Source organism: Protopterus annectens, chromosome 1.part2, assembly GCF_019279795.1.
Source record: "Protopterus annectens isolate FY-2018-M chromosome 1.part2, PAN1.0, whole genome shotgun sequence".
In the NCBI taxonomy this organism is placed as follows: Eukaryota; Metazoa; Chordata; order Ceratodontiformes; family Protopteridae; genus Protopterus; species Protopterus annectens.
The window spans coordinates 36,419,615-36,436,764 of NC_056727.1; positions in this window are offsets into that span (position 1 = coordinate 36,419,615).

Below are 17,150 nucleotides of genomic sequence, written 5' to 3' on the forward strand. Positions count from 1 at the left end.
TCTTAAGACAGAAGTGGTGAATGTCATGGCACCCATGCAGATGGACAATGCATGTGCAAATGCTGAATCCTACCCAAATGCACTTTAAGCACTCACGTTAGTGCAGTGATTGTACTATTGAAACAGAACCAAGATTCATCCAAACACAAACTGGAAGGTAAACTGGTGGTACCCTGCCATAAGCTGTACCACAGAAGGTAGAAACTGTTGCAAGAGTTAACACACATGAGTGGAGGTGATCCCTGGTCTGGCTCAGTAAGATTTAGATACACCATATAAGACCACACAAAGCCACTGTGAAACTAATCGGCCACATATTATGAGGCCAATCACAGGGCATTCTATAGCTGTGCCATGAATCGTAATGGCAATGACAAGACCTGCCCTGCTGCACAGCACTATGGCATGGGAAGTACTGCACCTACAGAAATAGCACTTATTCATCCAGATAGGGTCTGTGATAACTTAAACCCACTCTCACCTCCCCCCAACAGGTACATATATATATATATTCATGTACACTACAGAGTCCCTGTAATAACAACTATGCAGGTACAAGCTTCACTCTCTAAAACCATGCATACATCTTGCATAGGACCTGTCAACATCACAGGGTGTGTTTTAAACAACTGTCAGAACAATTTGCTCTCCATCTACACATCATGTTCAATCATAGCTGCATGTCAGGCTGTGTACACACTGAATGGTGAACAGCAACAGTTATCACACCCCACAAAGGGGAGACATCACTGATGATGGGAAATAGTACACTACTACCCTGCTGAGTCTGGTCTGTAAGGCCATGGACCTTGATCAACTTATTTGATGTAGCAGGTACAGATGTAAATGACAGTAAGGTTGATTCACACAGCACATCTTGATCTTGCCAGGTCTTAGGACCCCATCACCCATACTACTAAAAAACAGCATCTAAACATCCAGATCTTAAAATCATCAGCTCCACAAATAGGCAATGAAGAAATAATATATACCAACCTCAAAATAAACCAAAACAAAACCATCAACATGATTGGATGCTACTTTTCACCTGGCCAAAACATCCCTCCACTAGAAAACCTCCTCAGCTGGTCTACCCACCATCTCCTCCAAGAAACTATCATTTTAGGTGATTTCAATATTGACTGGCAATCCTGTTCTGGCAACCATCCAACCCATCATGTAAACCTTCATGGCTTCACCCAACTAGTCCAGTCGCCAACCAGGATAAATAAAAACTCCAGCAAACACACTACCTTGGACTGGATACTAGTCAGTAAGAGCCCTCAGTCATATATAACAGGCTGCTTATCAGATAGCCTCAGTGATCACTCCCCAACATTCCTACTCAAAAAATACCTATACCAAGCTAAACCTGTCATCTACCATCAAATACATAAAAAACTAAACTTTAACCCATTCACATTCATCTCATCCCTCAAAGAATGTAACTGACATCCTCTAAAGTACCTCAGCCTTGATGACGCAGTTGAATTTTTTAATACTACCTTCCTGAGCATCCTTAATTACCATGCCCCCATAAGACTTTCCAGAATCAAAGCACAACCCTCCCCATGGCTACAGAAAATCACTAAGTCAGAAATGAAAAACAGGGATAAAGCCTGGGAGCACTGGCACAAAACCAAAACCCCCTCAACTAGACAGAAATTCCTAGAACTACACAATAGAGTCAAAAAGCTAATACAACAGGACAAATTCCAATACTACCAGTCTGCCCTAGACTCCTCTCAACACAGCCCCAAACAATTCTGGTCCTCCATAAACTCCATCCTCCACCCAGGTAAAATCAGTACCCATCCTCCTAACATCCCTCACTCCTCAGAAAATATTGCTACCTCATTCAACACACACTTCACACAAACCATACTATCACTAGCTAAACAACACAACCCCCCTCCCCTCTAACTCACACCTTCAACTAGTAATCTCCCCACTGCCTTCTCTTTTTCTCCTGTACCTACCTCCAACATAAAAAAACTCTTAACTAAACTTAAGCCCACCAGATTAGCAGCAGATAACCTCCCAAGTGAATACCTACAAATCACAGCTGATGCTCTGGCCTACCCAATATCCATCTAGATTAACCAATCTCTGTCAGAAAGTTATGTTCCCACACTGTGGAAAGTATCACATATAATTCCCCTCCACAAAGGTGGACCCTCTACAGAACTAACCAATTACCGCCCCATAGCTATTCTCTCTCCACTCTCCAAAATACTAGAGAGATGCATACACTCTCAGGTCTCAGACTACCTCCTTACTAACAACCTCCTTTCCAATACTCAGCATGGTTTTCGACCAAACCATAGCACCACCACTGCCTTACTCTCCTTTACTAACACTATCCTTCAGTATAAAAACAATGGCTATCTCTCCTCTCCTACTTTCCTAGACCTATCTAAAGCATTTGACATGGTCCCACACAAACAACTTATCTCTGTCCTCAATAACCTATCCTTCTCACAATCGGTCACCAACTGGTTTCAGAGTTACCTGTCTGACCGCCAACAATCCGTTGTATGGCAGAATGACATATCTCCCCAACTACCTGTCTCCATAGGGGTTCCCCAAGGATCCATCCTTGGACCCCTACTCTTCTCTGTTTTCACCAATAATCTAGCCTCTGCCACCAAACATGGCACACTCATACAATACGCAGATGACTCAACCATCATCTGCTCAGCCCAGTCCCTACCCAAACTGCAAAAAAGTCACTCAGGAAGCCTTTTCCTCTGTTGAAACTTGGTTATCCGATGAACAATTTATACTCAACCCAAAGAAAACTAAACTACTCATCTTCCAACCCACCAAACATACTCAAAACAACTCTCACTTTAACATCACAGCAAAAGACAACACCACTATATACCCAACTGAACACACCAAATTGCTAGGAGTGGAAATAGACAATAAACTAAAATTTGACATTCACATATCCTTGACCATAAAAAAAGTCCACAATAAACTAGGAGCGCTATACAGAAATAAGCAACTTCTCACCAAAGCAGCAAAGATTTCAATAGCAAATTCCCACCTTATCTCCACCCTACTTTATGTCTGTCCAATATATACCAACCTAAGGCAATACGATTTAAACAAGCTAGAGACCTGCTACAACAAAATCACCAAATTCACCACAGGGGCATCCTACTGTAGTCACCACTGTCTCTCACTTGCTGAACTGGGCTGGCTTGAACTCCCTCACCTCCTTCAATGGTATCAACTCTCACTTGCCCACAAACTAGTAAATCATCCACTAAATGTCCCATCCCTCCAGAATCTACTCCAACCCTATCGCACCACCAGACCACTAAGATCCAGCAACAAAAATCACTTGCAGATCACTAAAGCCAATAACTCTGCTGGTGAAACACTATTCTCTTGCACCATAGCCAAATTATGGAACTCCCTCCCACCCACAATTACCTCCATACCATCATGCACCCACTTTAAAACTTTACTAAAAGCGCACCTAAAAACATGATGGCTATGCCCTTGCAACTCCCACTCTAATATCACCCTCCCCATCCAACCACTACCTTTCTTTCCACTCCACTAACTACCTTGATTATAGCAAGCTCAGATGCTCATAAGCCAGTACTTATTATACAGCAGGAACTTCTTCTTGTAACATTTGTTAATGTCTGTTATGTACTTCACAGATAAAGATTCTAGTTGTCTACTGATGTACTATGTTCTTCATCTGTAAATATGTTGTAAGTAATTGCTATGTAAATTGTTAATCGCTATGTAATCCAATGTAACTACTGTCTATTTATTTTAACTGTGGAGCTTTTCTCCCCGGGCCTCCGCTGAAAATGGACCTACGTCCAGTCGGACACTCCCGGTCAACAAATATAAATAAATGAATAAATAAACTACTAATCCAGCTATACTCAGTAAACTAGGTGTATATTCCTATGTCACATGATTGGTTGGCAACTGGACCACTGGCAGAACCAACACTACAGAAGGTGTCTGACTAATACATGCACAGCAAACCAGTGACAACTACAGTAATACAGGGTTCAGTCCTGGTACTCCCTCTCTTTGTTATCTAAATCTATACCACACAGACTAACACAGAAGGCATCTGCCTATTGAAGTTTGCAAATGACTATGGGCTATAGTTGACTCAATGAGTGCTGTGTGCAACAGAGAGAAGGGCCTTTGTGTGTTGGATGTGTGGTGTCTGACGTATGGTCACAATCTCACTGCAAAGTATTGCATTGTCATCCCCTATGCTAAAAACCCTGTACCCATGAACTACCACCTAGGCAGCAGGAAACATAATGGAAACTGTGTGCGTATGGAATACAGCTGAACAGTAGTCTTTTCTTTTGATAGTCACTTCACCACACCCGTCAGGTAGTCGTAAGTGGCACCCCTAATCATGACAGGGTGCCATCCATGAATATAGAGATCATTGTTCACCCATACTCTACACTCAATTGATCCATAATAGATCACATATTTCCTTTAAGTGTTATTAGCCATGTTCAGATGGCATACACCGGCCTTCCCAAACCCTAGCTTCACTATGTAGCATGATGCCTACCCTGAATAAAGCTATGTCCAACCCAGAGATGTTGGACATGCTGCACTTACACATCCTGATTTCAAATAAACACATACTTCATGGACAACCACCTTTCTAGTACAAGGATCACAACATGCCTGACAGATCCCTGTCCCATACACTTTACATACTCCTGCCACGCTATGCATCCCTATCCAGCAAATTGCACATTGCCCCTCTTTGAGACATGGTGTGATGACCGCATGACCATGAATCAGGTCTGTGGCACTGCTTGAACTGGCCACTGAAATTTACCTGTCTGTTGGCTACAGCTAGGTAACCTTTCAGCCTATGCTCATACATGGCCCAGGGCATATAGCCTACTAGTTCACTATGACCATACATGCTATAGTTGATATCCAACCCCACAAATACCATCAAGCTAGCCATTGTCCCATGTGTTTCACATTTGAAACACAGGTAATACATGGCAGGATGCTATACTGCTGTGTAGTGCCATGTAGATGTATATGGCAAAACACATACATGTACAACTTGCTGTGAGCAAGTCTGCAGGGTCACAGGTCATGTCCTTTAAGGCTGTGTATGACTATATATGTGACATATACACAGCATTAATTTCTCTTGCATTAATGTCAACACAGCCAGGCATGTGCTAATAGGTAAAGACACCAGTACAGGCAAACAGACATGCCCACATCAATACAACATCCACATGGAGTATGAGCAATGTCATCACTTGACACACACATATATGGTGATAACATGCAATCACCAGTAAGTGTCAAATGTGTGTGAATTAAACATGTCTGTGGTGTTAGTGTCATGCAGATTTGCAAAGCCATATTTGTAATTATAATAAATGTGATACACATGTATGTGCAGCTGTACGTCTGTACTTCCCTGTGAGTTACTGTGACCTGTCACTGTCATAATGTCTGCCAGGCATGCCACATGCCAGGCTGCCACCATATAGCTGCATGGAGAATGAGGTCCTCATTCCATACCTCCTTGACAACCATGAGACACTTTTCAGACATATGCCACATGATGCACAGCACTGAGATGCCCAGTGGGAGGAACTTTGCAGGAGGGTAAATGATTTTTGTGGCCACTCGCACCTATCAGCAGGTGCGCCGACACTGCACTGACTTAATTAGATGGGCGAAACAGCGTGCAAATGCAATCGCCAGGGAACAAGTTGCAACAGGTGGGGTGGCACTCACCAGCCCCCACTCACGCATACTGAAGAGCTCCTGGCCAAACTGGGGACACCTGCAGAACTCCATCCACAAGCTTCAGCTGGTATTGTGGAGGTGGGTGTCTTACAACCACTGAGCCAGGAGTTTGCCGGTAAGTCACTACTGCACATATAACACAACTATATTTAATATAGATGCATGTGTTACTGTATAATATTTAACTTATCATATGCAAGGCATGTATGCACACATGCCACATATTATAATTTGCTACTCTATGTATGCACAGATGTGCATACTGCATAGCATAGTCTATTGTACTGGCTTATGTGCCAACATGCACATTGCACCTTGTAGCTATCAAACAGGTGTGGATAATGATCTTACTACTCTGACAATCCTATTTAGCTACCTCTGGCATTTCGCAGCAGCAGCAGACTGTTGCCCATGCGTTTGTTATTACTTATCAGGCTTGATAACGCACAGATCATATTAAATGCATGCTATCTGCCATGTGGCCGTTTAACACACATACACATAATGTATGGTGATCCTGTTAATATATACAGGTCAGACCTGCAATGCATCACAGTGGTTACCCCTGTAGAATATCTGAAGACTTTATGAAACACCTACACTAAACCTTACAAGCTGTCATTGCCAGATGTTTGGACAGCTGTAAATACAATGGTGGAGGTGTGGTTCACTGTAGGGACATGTACTACAGATCAGCATCACACATGTGGGGAATACAAACAGTACTATACAGAGAGCATATGTGTGCAGACACTCTATATGTTTTGGTGCTGGATTATGATAGACCGACAGGAGTCACCCTTATGGAGTATGCCCTTGCTATGAATGTCACACAATGTCATCTGCTTTCTGACATGTTCATGACATTTTGTGGGCTGACTACAACACTGGTTAACTATCCTGCAAAACATGATATCTCACATCCCAAACAGACCACCCTTTATCTGCATAAACCTGTCCTCAGTGGAGCATATGACATCTACCGGTCTATGTCATGTAGGACAACACTGACATATGAAATAGATGCCCATCACAACCATTGGACAAAACATGTTTACACATGGCCATGGAGGATGGCCAGAGACATGAAGCAACACAGACAGTAGAAGGGATGTACATATGTGTACACCCTGTTGTACATTGGCTCAACACAATACAACTATGGCCTTTGTGTAATGGTTATATTACAGACGTGACACACTAAACATCATACAGGGCTGTGCACACCTTGTGTAGGCATGACATCAAAACACCACAAAACATGTCTTGAACATTTTGAGTGTTTCACGACATGAAAGCTTTAACCTACACAGTATCCAAATACATGCATGTGTTGCACAACATACACATACAATCACAGCAGGCCACAGATACAGTACATTCATCTTGCTGGTGTCAGACATCACTATCATGGTTGCTCCTCATGTGTGTGAGGTACACAGATGGCATGTGGAACATGGCATAGTGCAAAGTTACCCATGTCTGGGCATAGTTGCCAGGCATCCGCAATATGATTGGAGATGTGCAGGGGTGTCATTTGTATACCCTTCAGTGACCTTTGTCAGACATTCCACATTAGGGTTTAGCATGTATACACCTCAGTGACGTGGGTCACATTCCACATTAGATATGTATTGTATCTGAACACAGTCATGGCTATGAATTGTGTCTGTAACTCACACTGTATAGCAATAGTGAAGCCACATGATACCCTGCAATGGCTATGCACATCAGCTCAATGTGCAGTCTACCACTGTATATCTGTAGGGTGGACTGATAACATTGCATCAGCTGAAGGTCCATGCTAATGTAACATGCCCCTGCATTGGGACACCAGTACCTGACTGTATATTTGAAAGGACACCATTGTGTTAAACATGTATGCATGTCATTCATCACTTCAGCAGAAGACATGTCATACTACATGTGATTGGCAAGGTCATATGACACACATCAGGCCAGTGTACTGTTAACCTGTGCTGGTCTGTGGCACCATTGCAAAGTAGGGACAGCCATGTAAAACATGTGTGTGCAGCCACATGCACATTGTCTTTAGACTCAGCTCAGGGGTAAACAGAATAATGTTGAACAGACATGCATTGTTTATGGGGAGATATGCCAGCTAGGGCTCTGGCAAACATAGTATTCCCTCAACATACCCTTCTGCTCATGTCCTCCTCACACATAGGGGCAGTGGCCAACACAAAGCATCACTGGCAGATGTACCCAGGTCAGCGATGGTCTGTTACAATGTGGGGTATGGTGCACAAAACATGGCAGTGCAGTGCAACAGTGCATAGTGCATGCATTGTGTTGCAGGTTTGAAGCATAACCTACTAACACAAATTGTGCAACACAGGGATGTATGCTAACTACTACTATAATTGTGTAAGCTGCATGCCTTCTGCCATAACACATGAATGCTGTTGTGTGCAACTCTGGGATGTATAATTACCACTATAGTTGTCTAAGCTGAATGTCTTTTGCCATATCACATGCATGTTGCATGCCGTTGGGTGACATATCATGTGTCTGTCTGTGTCTGCCTGTGTCTGTATGTGTCTGTGTGTCTGCCTGTGTGTCTGTCTCTCTGTGTCTGTCTCTGTGTGTGTCTGTCTCTGTGTGTCTGTACTGTGATGTATAACTGGTAAGATACAGTTCTAGTCTGCCCCTCACAGCTGTTGATGTAGGTGTATTGGCCTCCTGCGGTCCACCTGATGTTAGTGAACTCACAGACTCTAGCAGTGATGATGAAAGTATGATTGAGGCACATACAGGCTTATCAGGGGCTGAATCTGTGCCATTGGTAGGCATTCCACCTGCATCCCACTTATACCCGCACACAATTGTCATGCCTACACATACCCCATCACCAGTGGCCATAGTGGAAGGACAGGTGGTGGGTGGTAGCATGGAACAGGAAAGTGTGGATACTATGGCAGGTGTGTCTGCACACCATGATCCCAGCCAACTGAATGGTGATGTCCCACACAGGCATGTGCCCAGGGCTGCTTGTAGGGGGGCTTCTGGCCAACATGCCCCTGAAAGACATAGCACGGCAGTTGGTGTCACCAGACACAAGTGTTAGGCTGTAATGGAGGCACAGGCATATTTTGAATTGCACAACAGAGAAGGTCTGGGACTTCAGAGGGCAGCTGTCCGTTCTTTAACTGACAACATCCAGGCAATTTCAAATGCTCAGTATCAGCTTGCAGATGTTTTGGATGTATGATTGTGTGACATGGTGGGAGTCCTTGACCGTGGCATTTCGATCCTCCAGCGTGGAATGTCTGTGCTAGAACATCTGGTGTGAGTAAGGCATTGAGCACATGGACGTAGGCCAGCTACACCAACTGTTGAAGGTGTATGTGAACAAGCTACTTCACATGCCCACTCCCATAGTGGTAGTAGCAGCAGCAGTGCAGCTGGTGCTGTGCTGTCCACACCAGGACACATCAGGCCACGTGCATTTGGTCCTGGATGGTTCCAACAGGGACACGGTTCCGGTGGACATGTGTCATCAGACAGTACCCAATCTGAACCTCTGCCTGGTAGTGGCCATGCAACCCCTGGCAGGCGCAGGTCACATGGCCGTGGCCAGACACTGTGAACTATATAACCTGCCCTGTACAGTCTGCAGCTGTCACTAATACCCTGGGGAGGCCAGCCACATGCCAGACCAGTGTGCATACATACACACACACACCAGAAACAAATGTAGGGCACCTCAACACACACACGCATAACATCCACACACACTCAATGAGATAAAAGGCCTTGACCCACACACATGATGTCATTCAATGGTGCAGCATAGGTCTCTGGCAAACATTATCACCCTGTGCATATGATGATGGCTGTGCCGCATCCCTGTCATCCATACCATCGGTGCAGGGAAATGGTCATATGGTCTGATGCACAGGGTGAACATACTAGGAAGACAATTGCAGATTACCATTGTTGAGTAGCATTGACAGGCAGCAAACATGCCATGTACTAAAGTTTTAGAAGGCATTTGTACTGTTGACAGTATGCATCATGTGTAACACCAGTAACTGCATGTTGATCTTGATGTTCTGCCTTCCTCTTGCAGGTGTTATTGCATGTGCCATATGTGTACAAACAGACTACAAGGGGGATGTCAGTGTTTTCAGTTAGTGTCCCATATGTAACTTTAGACTACTCACAGGTCTGTATGACAATACCTGCATGCACTTTGTAGCTTCCACATCACAGTTATAATCTCCCAAGTTTCAAACATGTTTACTGATCTAATGCTCCAAGAGCATGATAGCTGTGTAGTAAGCTACTGTGGCCAGAGCCTCACATCCATACTGGGTGTCATCACTGGTATAGTTACCCAGAGCGGGGAAGAGTTAAATGAGTGGTTCAGCAGATGACAAGGGTAAAGGCCAGTTGAAAAGGTGGTTTCTCTTTGTAAAGCAGTTATATCCACTCTCATGACAGGATGCAAACACACACACACAGTTGCCAGCATTGGGATTAGAACCCCTGCCAGTGTACAAATCATTATTATAGTACTACACAGTTGCAAGACATGCCACAGAGATTACACATTTACAGGCAGTCAGAATGGCCTTCTACGATTGAGGACATCTACAGGGATAATAGATTGAGGTGAGTGTATGTGGGGAGGGGGTATATTAGTAGACTATGGTAAAACAAGCCTCACCCCACTGCTTACACATTTACAGGCAGTTAGAATGCCCTTCTAAGATTGATGACAGATACTAGATTGCAGTGAGTGGATGTGGGAAGGGGGTTTATCATTTGAGTATGGTAAAATACAGCCTCACTCCAGGGATCAGACAGCCATACACACAGACACTCACACTGTGGCATTCCCAAAGATATACACCTAAGTCACATACATACAGACACTTGACATGCGTGAGATTCAAACCCCTGCCTATGTCTTGCTTTCTACACTTCACTCTGTACAGATGTCTACAACAGTGCACAGGAGAGTAAAAAACATTGGGGATGTATTCCCCACCATATGTGACATATATGGACACATGCACACTTGGCAGTACTAGGAATCAAACACCTGCCTCTCTCCTGATACGTATTACAGAGTTTCAGCACTATCGCACGAGCTACAAAGCTTACTGACTTTTACCTTTACCAACTGTGCTGACATATGAACAATATATGCACAGGGGAGGTGTTCTGTTACAGGTGTCAAGAGGTTTGCCTTCAGTGTCACCCTTACTGCATTCTACTTTGTGTGTCTTCCCCTTCAGTTAACAACACCAGAGCTTAGCAGTTACACAGGTTATTGTAGGAATGGTTGTAACACACCTGTGAGCTGTCTTCAGTAATCATTCATCTGCAAAGTAGCCCCACCACTTAGTAGTTATGTCCAAACCTCTTTCCATACCTAAAATACAGCTTACTGTACTTTGAGCATATCACCATATACACTTGGCAATGTTGAGGCTGCATTGCAACTGCATGCTGTACTAAGACAAGAGTCACCTTCAAACATCAAACACTCCACACACACAGAATCTAGACACACATCAATACATGTACACATATGCAGTCTCCATCAGTAAGTGGACTATCAGGTCAAGAGGATACATTCCACACCTTCCCCACACCATATGTGAAACTTAGCTGAGCATTACACCATATTGGATGTTCTATTCATGTACCGGTAGGGCACACAACCACCTTCACTGAGTAGCTAAGTGGACATTTACACCAACATCACATATCAGCAAGCGACACACACAGCAATATTCCATGTCATGATGCCACAAACTGTTAGTTGACAGTTCCACTGTGAAGCCAGGACACTGTAATGGTCAACAGTGAGCACATCATATTTGCCACACACACCTCATGATTACTGAAAGAGTGCCAGCAATGTGCTCTGTTTGAGCTAGACATTACACTTGTTCAAGCATGTGTGAGGTCTGTGGCTTATAAACATCTCATCCCAGCAGATTGCGGCTATTGTGTTAATAAGGTGCATGTCCAGACAGCACACAGCATGCATGGCTTGCAAATGTTGACATGGGTATATGTAGGAGCTGTGGGTCACACATGGCTGTACATGTCATGGACATATCATCTGTTACTACTCAGGAACATACAGAGCATAGCTGTATTTCCCTGAGTCTGTCAATACAGGTCATGTGTGTAAGGCCCATGGTCCTGTTATTTGGGTATGTTTGTAGGCATTGCATTTGGTGGACATGTCTAATGACATATATGCCACATGGATTGTTATATGATATGATAGGTGTCATTGGGTGACCAGTAGAGAGGGATTATTACCTCTGTCAACATAGATATCAAACCTTATGTACTGTTAGCATTCAGCAGCCATGGACCTAGCTTCCATGTGCATGTGTGTAATGAATGTAACCACCTGTATGTACAAAGGACAACAACAGCTATGGTATTTTCATGTATGGTGTATGAGTGTGGGATGTACATATCCAGGGCAGGTACATCTAGGTCATATTCAACCATAAGGGTGTTGTTTACTGGTGTATGGCAACAGTCAACTGTGTTACTGCTGACAACATCCAAGGGACCTGGTATGTGTACAAATGACCTGTTTAGAAACAGTGGTATTATTGAATTGCATAGCACATTATACAACTGTGTCAGTACATGGGTACTTTGCACAGTTTATGTAGGGCTAGATACAGTCCACCAGTCGAAGGTGATTTGGTGTTGTACCATAATATTTCATACCACATTTATGGATGTGTGTCGGTAGTCTGAGGACAGGGTGGGGGATGTATATAAGGATACAAGCTAGAATGCAGCTTTTGCCACTGTCACCTGTACCTGACTCATCTGTGATGAATTATGTTGGAGTAGTGGTCTTTACTTGTGAGTAGCCTATATGAATATGGGGACACCACCACCTGGAGTGGTCCATACCAGTGTTATGGCTCACATGTTTGGAACTGAATTATATGGTGGTAGTGCTATTGTGCACTACAGAGCCTTCAGCCAGGTGTTCCTCACTGCACAGATGTCAGTATTCCCCATTGTAGGTTCTACATTGAGCAAGTGGATTATGAAAGCCACTCATCTAGCACTGGTTAGCATAAGCATCCAATGCAATTGTCTTGTAGGTGTCAGGGTGTTACTTCTGTGTTTAGGACATTTGCCTTGGAATGGCACTATGTGGGTTAATGCAACCTAGATATTATCCACACTCCCTTGAATGATGGCTGCATGTGATATGTCACAAAGGCTTGTCTATGTCATCCCGGAATGACAGACACTGGACAACCTCATAATTACAGCAGGACATTGGCTCATTGTTTTGGTGAAGCAGTTGCCACTCATACCATGACATCACTGCGAGTGGCAGTATTGTGCTTGGTATCAAATGCCACATCTAAGGTGATGGACAGCAGCAGACGTTGTGTAGATGACCAATGTGAGATGTACTTAGTGGAACAGTCCTGCTAATAATGACAACTACTAGCACAGGCAGGCGAGGTCATCTTGACACCTGCACCTCAGTACCATTAGACAATGGGGCTCACATATTATGTTTGCACATGCTACTGTTCCAACTATGATGCCACTGTCCACAACCTGATATCAATGTATACCTTTCAGGGCAGCTTTGTGTGTGACACATGCTGTACTTTGCATCCACCTGTGTGTCCCAGTTAACCAATTGTCTGACACTTCCACACATGCATTATTGTGCATGCTTCACATATATATGGCAGTACTTAATGTACATGTATGCATGTGTATCACACAGCACAGACGCAGATATATCATTTATGGGCCACATACAGGCATCTGTTAGTAAACCTGTATGATGTGCATATATACTGACAGTTAGGATGTACATAGCTGTAAACCTGTGTGTTTACAATAGGAGTCCATTACAACATGTTCTGTATGTATCAGTATATGAGCATGCCCACTGTGACCTTCTGTAGTTAGAATCAGAGTGCATCCCAAACAGGCCTGTGCTACTAAGTGTATGAGCGTGCCCACTGGCAACTTGCATAAATGGAGTCAGTGCATCCAAAACAGCCCTTTGTATCTAAGTGTATAAGCATGCCCAGTATAACCTTGTGTAGTTGGAGTCAGAGTGCATCCCAAATGGCCCTGTGCTACTAAGTGTATGAGCATGCCCACTGTCACCTTGTATAATTGGAGTCAATGCATCCAAACAAGTCCTGTGATTCTAAGTGTATGAGCAAGCCCACTGTAACCCTGTATAGTGACAGTACTAGTCCATTCCACAGATGGACATACTCCAGTACAGGGCTTGTTGTGCTACAAATACACATCTCAGGCCTACCTATGTCTTATCTGCAGATGATGTGTCTTGTCTAGGCATACAGGTTGTAATGGACTCCTACTTTAAACACACAGATTTACAGCTATGTACATCTTAACTGTCACTGTCCCTGTTGATGTCCTCAATCTTAGAAGGGCATTCTGACTACCTGGAAATGTGTAATCTCTGTGGCGTGTCCCATAACTGCATAGTACTGTAATAGTGATCTGTAGATAAGCAAGAGTTCTGATCCCACCACTGGGAAGTGTGTGTATGTGTGTCTGCAAATCCCTGAGTGTGGTTGTGTGTGTATTTGTGTCTGCATCCTGTCATGACTGTGGGTTTTATTGCTTTCCAAAGAGAAACCACCTTTTGCACTGGCCTTTATCCTTGTCATCTGCTAAACCATCCTTTTCCTCCTCCCCACACCAAGTAATCATTCCTGTGATGTCACCCAGCTCAGACACAGAATCAGATTAACTGTAATTGTATGGGTTCTATGCCACATCCTCCAACTGCTTACCACTCTACTAGTAACCTTTACATAGGCAAGACTTGTAAGCACAATACTGGCAAGTGTTTGTGTGTGTGTGACCACCCTGTAGCCAGGCATACACATGTGTTATGTCTTTTAAGATGATGCACACCATGGTAGTCATCTGTGGTGAGTGGAGTCTACAGAATATTACATAGGTAGGAATAGAAAAGAATAGACAGTCAAGAATGACTACTGTTGGGTATGTTATTTTCCTGTGCCACTGTCGAGCAGTGACACAGAAGTGATCCATGGGGTGTATTTCCTTACCCATCATCCCTTCCCCAAACTCCACAATCCCCGGGGTGTATTTCCTGACCCATCAGTCCCCACCCCAAACTCCACATACACAACAACCATCCCTTCTGTGGTGTACTAATTCAGATTTAAATGTTATAATACAAAAGTTGCCTGTGCTTTGTGTACACTTCAATTCCTTTGGAATCCTTCTGTGTCACAAAGGGTGTTCAGAGATGTTTATATATATATATATATATATATATATATATATATATATATATATATATATATATATATGGCTATAAATGTGTCTGTGTGTATATATATATATATATATATATATATATATATATATATATATATATATATATATGTGTGTGTGTGTGTGTGTGTGTGTGTGTGTGTGTATACACATCACAGAAATGTATATATATATATATATATATATATATATATATATATATATATATATATATTATGTATTTAAAACAGTCATACATATGTAGACTTGTCTATGTTGTTTCACAAAGTACAGTACATTAAAAGGTACTGTACATATGTACACAAAGTGACTGTCCCATGTGATTTCATTACTGTGGAATACCTGTAGTAAACAGTGTATTCTACAAAACATGAAACATGTATAATTCAGATGGCTCACTCGTATGCTCAGTGACTATGGTGTATATGGTCCAGGGTTCAAGACCTGCAAGGGTTGCTAACTTTGTTTAGGCCAGAATAAGGTGGGTGTAAATGTGTTTTCGTGACAGTAAGCAGCGGATAAACACGTTTAAAAGAAATGTAAAACTCACAGTACCTTGAAATGCCCTTCTTTGGTAATCCTGCTGATGTCATTAATTGTGAAATACACCTTTGGGGAAGAGGTACTTCAGTAATGTCTGTGGTGTGTATTATGACTGCGTACTGCTGTAGATTAATAAACTACTTAGGTAGGGGTTCGCATACCAGAGATGACAGGTGTGTGCGTGTGTGTGCTTGTGTGTGTACGTGTGTGACTTGTATCCTCTGTAGTGGTGGTTGTAAGTGTGTGACACTTTTGGGCAATGTGGCCGTACTCTATATCACAATGTCAACCATACAGGGATAACAGATGTACATTAGCTGTGAGGCTGCAGTGTAAAGCAATACCCATACATGTGACATCAAGGCCAGCCAATCACAGTTAGCAACCCCACTATTACCCAGAGCACACACTCAACTCATGTGTCATATGCACACACATGCCTAGGCAACAAATTTTTGGGTAGTACACTGCATATTGACCACTGATAGTAACTATGCAGTGACAGCTGTGGGCTATGGGGGCATATCACCCTGGCCATCTGTCTAATATGCATGTACATGCACACAGTGCACCTCCACCATGTTCCCCAATGGACACCTGCACCACCTATGGTGCCTTCACATGTGACTCACAATGGACATACCATGCCTGACAACATGCTTACAACTGCTTTACAGTGCCTTAATTACTATGTATCCATCAGCCCTTGTTCTGCCTAGCACAAAATAAACAACCTCTGCTAGGCTTGAACCCAGGACCATGCACATGATAGCCAAAATGATTAACCTCTAAGCCACCTCAGTCATGCATAACCTTGCTGTATTCATAAACATATCATCCAGCCCAGTCATTCAACAGTAGAGAGAATGTATTCCAACATGTAGATATATGTGTGTGTGTGAGAATATATTAATGTCTACACAGATACAAATTTATATATATATATATATATATATATATATATATATATATATATATATATATATATATATATATATATCCACATATGTGTAAGCAGATATTTATATCTATATACGTATATATGGACATACATCTGTAGATAAGGTAGAAACATAGCAGAAACATATATGTCTACATGTACCATGAATGGGGTTGACAGGCACAAACAACATACATCATGCATGAATAAGTATTCCCCCCCACAGCCAAACATGTCTACCCTGCAATACACTACCACCTGTTGCAGATCCCATAACCAGGACCTTACACAACAAGGCCACAAGATGTTGACAGTACCCCATCCCACCTGTATGATATCAGGCTGGTATCAGTAACATATCGTGCAGTACAGTCAGGCTCATAATGGCTCCCATTTTGCAGTCATCTGTTACCTTTGTTAGCCAGAGTCCCGTACTGCTGGCCTGTACTACTGAGATGTAGATTTCAAACAACAGTGGTCCCAGGACTGAACCCTGAGGTACTCCACCTGTCACTTGTCTGGGGATGGCTTT